This window comes from Eubalaena glacialis, chromosome 2 (assembly GCF_028564815.1).
Source record: "Eubalaena glacialis isolate mEubGla1 chromosome 2, mEubGla1.1.hap2.+ XY, whole genome shotgun sequence".
Lineage (NCBI taxonomy): Eukaryota > Metazoa > Chordata > Mammalia > Artiodactyla > Balaenidae > Eubalaena > Eubalaena glacialis.
In genome coordinates this window covers 54,347,324-54,355,096 of record NC_083717.1, presented here as the reverse complement: position 1 = coordinate 54,355,096, position 7,773 = coordinate 54,347,324, and the positions used below count along the sequence as shown (strand labels likewise).

The following is a 7,773-nucleotide window of genomic DNA, read 5'->3' as shown; positions in this document are numbered from 1 at the left end:
GGCTCCAGGCTAGCATTAGGCCAAAAAGCAAGTGTGAAATGTCAAAAGCTGGCAATTATGTGGGAAAAAGGAAGTTCTTGGAAACTCGTAAAACTTGATCAGGGAGGCAAGTTGTCACGATTTCCTGAACCTGCTTATGACCAAGCAATTCTATTTTTAAATTTTTGTAAAACCGGTATGTTCTGGAATTGCCTCTCAGTGAACACGAAGAAATGCTGCTATGAAAGTAATAGGCGGACCATAGGGAGGATAAAGGGCCAGCGTCACCCTAAGCAAAAATCAGGGAAGGGGGGAGATTCTTTAAGAATTTCAAATGTCTGTGTGATTAAAAAAAAAAAATTCTTAATAATTGAAAATATTTGTGGGATGAAAAGGACCATACATAATGTCTACCGATGAGCCACAGACTGGAAGAAAATGTTTGATAGGAAAATGTGACTATCCTTACTATATACAAGGGAAAAAACCTTAGCAGCTTAGCTCCCTGGGAAAAAACCCACAGGGAAAGGGGATTGAGAGAGGAGTTCTGATTAGTCAATAAATTGGGGAATAGCTCAGTCTTGCTTGTAACCATGGCAATACAATTTAAAACAATGCTAATATATCCAGGGTTAGGGAGGAAGTGGGTCTGCAGCCCAGGCTTCTCTTTCCCATGGCTCATCCACGCCTGAATGGAGAGGCTTCCCAGGCCTTGCAGGAGGGGCCAGAGCCACAAGATGGCATGAGAGTGGCCCCTGGCTTTCACTGTGTGGCGGTCACTTGCCAACCACCAACACATATATTGCATTGTTACGTCTAGAAATTGTTTTATTGCACTGAGTCATGGTAATTTGGAGCTTGTTAGTACTTCACTAAATAATGCCTTAGGTTACTAAAATAGGGACAACAGTCATGGAAAAGAATTTTCTCGTAGGTGATTAAGAGACTTTTTTGGTTTTGTTTTTGGTAAAAACAAGTACAGCAGGAAGGCTTGAATATTTTGCTTTTTTACAGAGCAGTGTGTCAGGATTCATATCTTCTGTTTGATACTATAAACTGAAGTAATTTTTGAAAAAATTAGTAGTTAATATCTCACATTTCTATCTTTTATTGCATATTTGATGGATTTTTAATAATTTAGACTTAAGAAACTTTTAGATCTGAAATGTAACCTTGGGGATATGCAAGGCCAGAACCTCAAAAATATCCAGGAGCTTAAAATAACTTGCCCCAAATCATCCAACTAATAGATTTAGTGAAGTTCTTTTGGAGATCATCATGGGTTGACTCCATGATAAGGATAATATTAGAATATGTTGAAATGAATGAAATCTAGAAAGCAATTTCTCTATAAAGAGATGGGAAATTACAGGGACAATATACATTCTGAATAAAAAGTTACTAAATTCCAATGTCTTTAAATGAGTTGGGAGGTGTAATATTAAGACAGGCTGGGACCTAGGACCTGGGACCTGGGACCCTTTGCTGCAGTGCTTGTACCTGGACAAACATCTCCTTGAGCAACAAAATACAAAGAAACTATGAGAGACTAAAAATAACTAAGTGCATGAATGTGCACTTGGGGCAAATTATGAACAATAAGATACAAAAAGACCAGAAACCCAATTGCCACTTCTGAGATGTCAGGAGAAAATCAGGGTACTGTGCATGATCGCTGCACAGGGTACCACCAAGGGAGTGAGCAGACCACCTAAGCCATCCCTCCAGCCCAATCCATGGATCTGCCCCATTCCTCACCCCATTTAAGGGACCAGCTCCCCGCCCTTCACAGGGAGCGAGGAAGGGAAACTGTTACTTGTTTTCTCATGCTTCAGTGAGTACCAATAAAGCCTTGCCTGAGTTTCTCATCTGGCCCATTATCAGTTTCTATTGATTGAAGAGTCCAAGAACCTGGGTCAGTAACAATATTACTGGTAATAAATTTTTTATTAACTTGGATAACCTGAAGGTTAAAGTAGAATAATATGAATAGCTTGTGTGTGTGTGTTTGTGCATATAAATTTCTCCTGCCTTTTGATGTCAGATATCTCTGGCATAAATCCTAAATCCAAAAACTGACTAGCTGTTAATTTTTGGAAAAAGTACTGAATCTTTGAATATGAGTTCTCCCCCTTCACCCCACCAGTAACAATATATAACAGCGAGTCATTGTGAGGGCAAGTTCTTAGCATCCAGCCCGAAATGAAGGTGGTACTTGCCCAGTGTTAGTTGCCAGTGGTCACTGTCACCCCCAGAGGCTCTGGCAGAAGGCGTTGATCTGGCCACCCTCACTCAGCTACACAACAGGATAGATCCATACCTCCTTTACTGATGGATCTTCTGGGTGATTGATTCTCCAGCTGGTGTTTGGTTCTGATTGAGGAAGTTACCTGCATTTCACCATTACTCGCTCCAGCTGCCCAGACCACTGGAAGGAAGCTACAGTGATTGCTGGAGTGTACACTTTTTTGGAGAGATTTTGTGCATTCTCTCTGCATTTGGATATGTGCTCTTTCCCTTCTGCTCGCTTTCTTTCTTTCTTTCTTTCTTTTTCAGTACCAATAAGTCTTTATTCATTGTATTTTCCCAAGGAAAAGAAGGGGAAGGGAAAAGGGTCAGCGTGTGTGTTACAAAATGATAGCAAATGGGAAAGGAAGTACCTGGCACAGCAAAATCAACCGTCAAATAAACACTGCCCAGATGGGGTTGCCAAAGCCCAAGGGGGCTCAGTCTCCTGCAGTTCAGTAATGAGGGGAAGGGATGAGGAAAAGAACGGACAGGTACATGCTTTTCTACCCTCCCTCCCCATAAATTCAAGATTTCACACGAAGCTTTGGTTTCTATTAGTAAACATGGAGTTACATTCGTCCGTCTCCTATTAAACAATCTTGTAGCCACTTTGACATAAGTTTCTTGCACCTGCATGAAAGTTCCTGAGGGACTTGGATATACATTCATCTTTCCTTTCGTGGTCTCCCAACCCCACTTTCTACATGGAAGGCCCCCTCATTGCTCCTTCCTACCCTAGGATTAGAGATTAAATCCATCCAAAGACAGCAGTCTGTCTGGCATGAATCACATCAAGGAATTGTCATGACTCAGGAGATTGGGAACAAGGGATGGAGAGTTCTTAGCTTCTTCAGGATTTCTGCACAAGTCATTTAATCGCAGACACCCCACAAATTAAACATATAGGTGTATGGGCTATTTTTTAGGGGGTGTACGAAGGCGGAAAGAAGAGGGGGTAGGAATCCAGTTTTTAGGACAGAAGATCTTGTTCGAAATAGGAAATAGAGGAAGGGGAACACAAAAGAAAGTGTGGCTCAAGACCCCCCACTTCAAGAAGAGGGACCCCCAAGCTTATGTTTCAGATCTTTTTGGCTGGTGCAGAACCTTTTGTCAAAGATGCTTTGGCTATTTTTCTCAATATAACAAGAAGTTTGTAAACACTAAAACCCCAAAAGAACATGGAGAAGACCAACACATTATATTTACACAAACTAGGCCACCTAGCAATCACCAAATCAGCTACTTGTGAAGTCCTATGAAGCCCAGACAAATACAATAACTAGAGGGGGGCAGCAACTGGGGAGACAAAAACCCAGGATCAGACACACATCACCCAATGCGTTCTCTTGCATTTGCCCCCTTACAACACAGTGAGGTAGGTTTGCAGTGATCTCACAGCATGTAAATGAAACCCCCTTTTCTCCTTTAGCTACCATGACACTAATCACTGTTGCAGCAGGGCAGGACACTGGCTCTGGGAACCACAAAGAAGCCATCACTAAAGGTGTCTCTGGAAGCCAAGGGGGAAAAGCCCAGAATTGTTAAAGGTTAAGGATCTTGTCCTTGCTTCATATGTCCATCCCTGGGCAGCTCAAGATGGGTACAGAGGCATCGTTCTTAAAACTGGTCCCTACCAACTCACATTTTTTACAGAAACTCACACAATACACCCTATTGTGCATGGTAGGCCTAGCCCAATCCAGTGAAGGATGGATTTGGTATGTAAAGCAAGTCAGTGCCCTGGAATTAGAGGTCTGAAACAGGAATCCTTTATCACACATACAGATGACCTCTGCCAAATCTTGGCTTCTCCTCTCTGCACCTTTTACCTGGACCAGCCTCTCCTAACCTCTCTGCATCACCTTTTCCTATTCAGATCAATTTCCAGTCTTTCAGTAGAAGGAGACCAAGTCATGGGGCAACCCAGTTAAAACCTAGTCTCCCATGAAACATTGAAGATGGAGGGGTTTCAAGAGGACACTATGGCAGAAAAGCCAGCTCTAATTGACAAAAATGAGGTAGTTCAATAGGCTATACACTCCAAAGAGTTGTCCTCTCTGGTGATACAGCAACAAAAAATATTCCTGCTGTGCAGACCCGGAGCTGCTGCCGACTTATCCCTGAGATTGCTCATGTACCTGAGAATACAGTGCAGGAATGAGGGCCTTAGATTAAAATACACAAAAATACAAAACCAGAATATTTATATTATGAAAAAAAAAAGTTAAAATGCACAAGATACGTCATTCGCACACAGCCAGTGCAGTTGGCATCCTGAAGAAAGTGGGACCCAAGGTACAGTCATCCAAGGGAGCAAATAAATAAAATTGTATTGGCCCAGAATGGGGTGGGAATGAGCTTAGAAGCAGCAGGTCTACAGCTGTGCCCATAACCACCCCTTTTGCCTGTCATCACAACCCACTGCTTGGGACAGTTCTCAGCACTCCATCCCAAGAGGGGGTTATGAGGAGACAAGATGTGGAAAACCCTGCTTTACCCCTGAGATATTTCCTCCCACAGACGGTGGTGGCTTGTGGGTTTAGGTCTTTCAATCTGGTCTCATGCTTAATCTTTTCACTCTGGCATGGGAAATATTATTCCATATCCTTATTTAAGAGTAAAACAACTTTCCTATCCAGGCCACTTTCAAAAGCTGGAGATTCTGGGGGTGGAGACTCAGATAAAGCATGCAGGGAGGGTTACCCCCCAAAGCCCTCACGTGCATTTGGATAGAGCATGATTGGAGTTCCTTTGCCTCACCCCTTCTCCCAAACCAAGGGGGAAGAGGGGGTGACACTACAAACCGGCCTGAGATATATGACAGTGCCAGTTGCCCCCTACCCACCCTGTCCCCACTTTCTCCACTCTACCAATTGATGCCTGTTCCTCAAAACTTTCTGATCACAAAAGGATAGCCCCCACCCACTGTGGCTCAATTCTGGGCCTCTGGGAGCATGGCAGGACTATGGATCTCTTCTTTCTCCTCCCAAAAGTAGGCTGGCTTTCCCTGTGAGCTGGGAGCTTGCTGGGCCTTCAGTGGACACGAGGCTACCATACGGTTGATGCTCTGGCAGAAGTGGCACTTCTTGGGCTGGGGTGGCCATTTGCATTCCTTGGCATGATGGTCTAGACCTCCACAGTTGTAGCACATATATCTCCCTTTGATCTGCGTTTCTAAATGTTCTTCCCTTTGGGCCACCTCTTGCTCCCAATACAGGACACCGCACCAGGGCTGGTGACTTGGATAGATTCCAGGCCCTTGGCAGACTTCTTAAAGGTGAACTCCACGGCCTCACCCTCCTTCAGGCTCCGGAAGCCCTCCATGTGCAGCTTACTCTGGTGCACAAAGACATCCACTGGGGGGTCGAGTGCGACCCTGGGGCGGGCGGTCATGGCTAGGAAGCTGAATCCCATGCACACGTTGAACCACTTACATGTGCAGGCACCATGAAAGCAGCTGCGGCTCCTCGGTGGCCCCGGCCATGGACTCTGGCGCCTCCTCTGGCCCCTTGGCACAGCCACCTGCAAACTGCTGGTTTGACACGGAGCCCATGGTAGTTGGCAGAGCCCGAGGCCCCGGGCCCCTGGTCAGGCAGCTACTGGCCCCAGAGAAGTCCGGAGGCAAAGGGGTGGCTCGGAGAATAGGCTGCTACATCTTCCCCAGCACAATAGCGGTGGGGGGGCTCACGGCTGTTTTTGGCTTGCTTTCTTTTTCTGGACTGTGGCAGTGCTTCTTCTCTTTATTATTTATTTGACAGTTGTTTAAGGCCTTGCATTTTCATCATCTTTTCATAAGTATACTTTAAAAAACTTTAAATAGAACTTCAAGCCTCTTGGGGTAAGACTGTGATTGAACTGTTTTTCTGCTCTGTCCACACCAAGTACAACATAGATATGCAACATTTTTGATTGTTTTATTTCCTTTTCAATGATAGTAAGCAAGATTATGGAAATCATTTTTGGGCAACTTGAAATTTCTCAACTTGTGTTTTAAAAAATGTGTCCAGTTGGTAAGGGAGACAGTGACCACCTTCACTCTTGCTCTAAAAAATAAACAAAATAAAACAAAAAAACTGGCATTGTTTCTAAAAAGCATATTTGGTTATTCTCCAAGCCAAAACAGACTACTATTTAAAACGTAATTGTTCATTATATTGGATTAACCATATGAAATTGCCAATAATCCACTGGTTTTGATTCACAGAAAAATAGACAAGATGAAAAGGCAGAGGGATATGTACCAGATGAAGGAACAAGTTAAAACCCCAGAAAAACAACTAAATGAAGTGGAGATAGGCAACATTCCAGAAAAAGAATTCAGAATAATGATACTGAAGATGATCCAGGACCTCGGAAAAGGAATGGAGGCAAAGATTGAGAGGATGCAAGAAATGTTTAACAAAGACCTAGAAGAATTAAAGAACAAACAAACAGAGATGACCAATACAATAACTGAAATGAAAACTACACTAGAAGGAATCAATAGCAGAATAACTGAGGCAGAAGAACGATAAGTAACCTGGAAGACAGAATGGTGGAATTCACTGCTGCAGAACAGAATAAAGAAAAAAGAATGAAAAGAAATGAAGACGGCCTAAGAGACCTCTGGGACAACATTAAATGCAACAACATTCGCATTATAGGGGTCCCAGAAGGAGAAGAGAGAGAGAAAGGACCAGAGAAAATATTTGAAGAGATTATGGTCAAAAACTTCCCTAACATGGGAAAGGAAATAGCCACCCAAGTCCAGGAAGTGCAGAGAGTCCCAGGCAGGATAAAACCAAGGAGAAACATGCCGAGACACATAGTAATCAAATTGGCAAAACTTAAAGACAAAGAAAAATTATTGAAAGCAGCAAGGGAAAAATGACAAATAATATACAAGGGAACTCCCATAAGGGTGACAGCTGATTTCTCAGCAGAAACTCTACAAGCCAGAAGGGAGTGGTATGATATACTTAAATGATGAAAGGGAAGAACGTACAACCAAGATTAATCTACCAGGCAAGGATCTCATTCAGATTTGGCAGATAAATCAAAAGCTTTACAGACAAGCAAAAGCTAAGAGAATTCAGCACCAGAAAACCAGCTCTACAACAAATGCTAAAGGAACTTCTCTAAGCGGGAAACACAAGAGAAGAAAAAGACCTACAAAAACAAACCCAAAACAATTAAGAAAATGGTAATAGGAACATACATATGGATAATTACCTTAAATGTGAATGGATTAAATGCTCCAACCAAAAGACACAGGCTTGAAGAATGGATAAAAAACCAAGACCCATATATATGCTGTCTACAAGACACCCACTTCAGACCTAGAGACACACACAGACTGAAAGTGAGGGGATGGAAAAAGATATTCCATGCAAATGGAAATCGAAAGAAAGCTGCAGTAGCAATACTCATATCAGATAAAATAGACTTTAAAATAAAGAATGTTACAAGAGCAGGTCTGGGCAAGATGGCGGAAGAGTAAGACGCGGAGATCACCTTCCTTCCCAC

General features: G+C 43.0%; 1 pseudogene; it reads right to left on the bottom strand.

Annotated features, from left to right (window-relative positions):
• Window positions 1-5,200: 5,200 nt before the first annotated feature.
• LOC133085000 (protein lin-28 homolog A-like) lies at window positions 5,201-5,821 on the bottom strand (annotated as a pseudogene).
• Window positions 5,822-7,773: the final 1,952 nt, after the last annotated feature.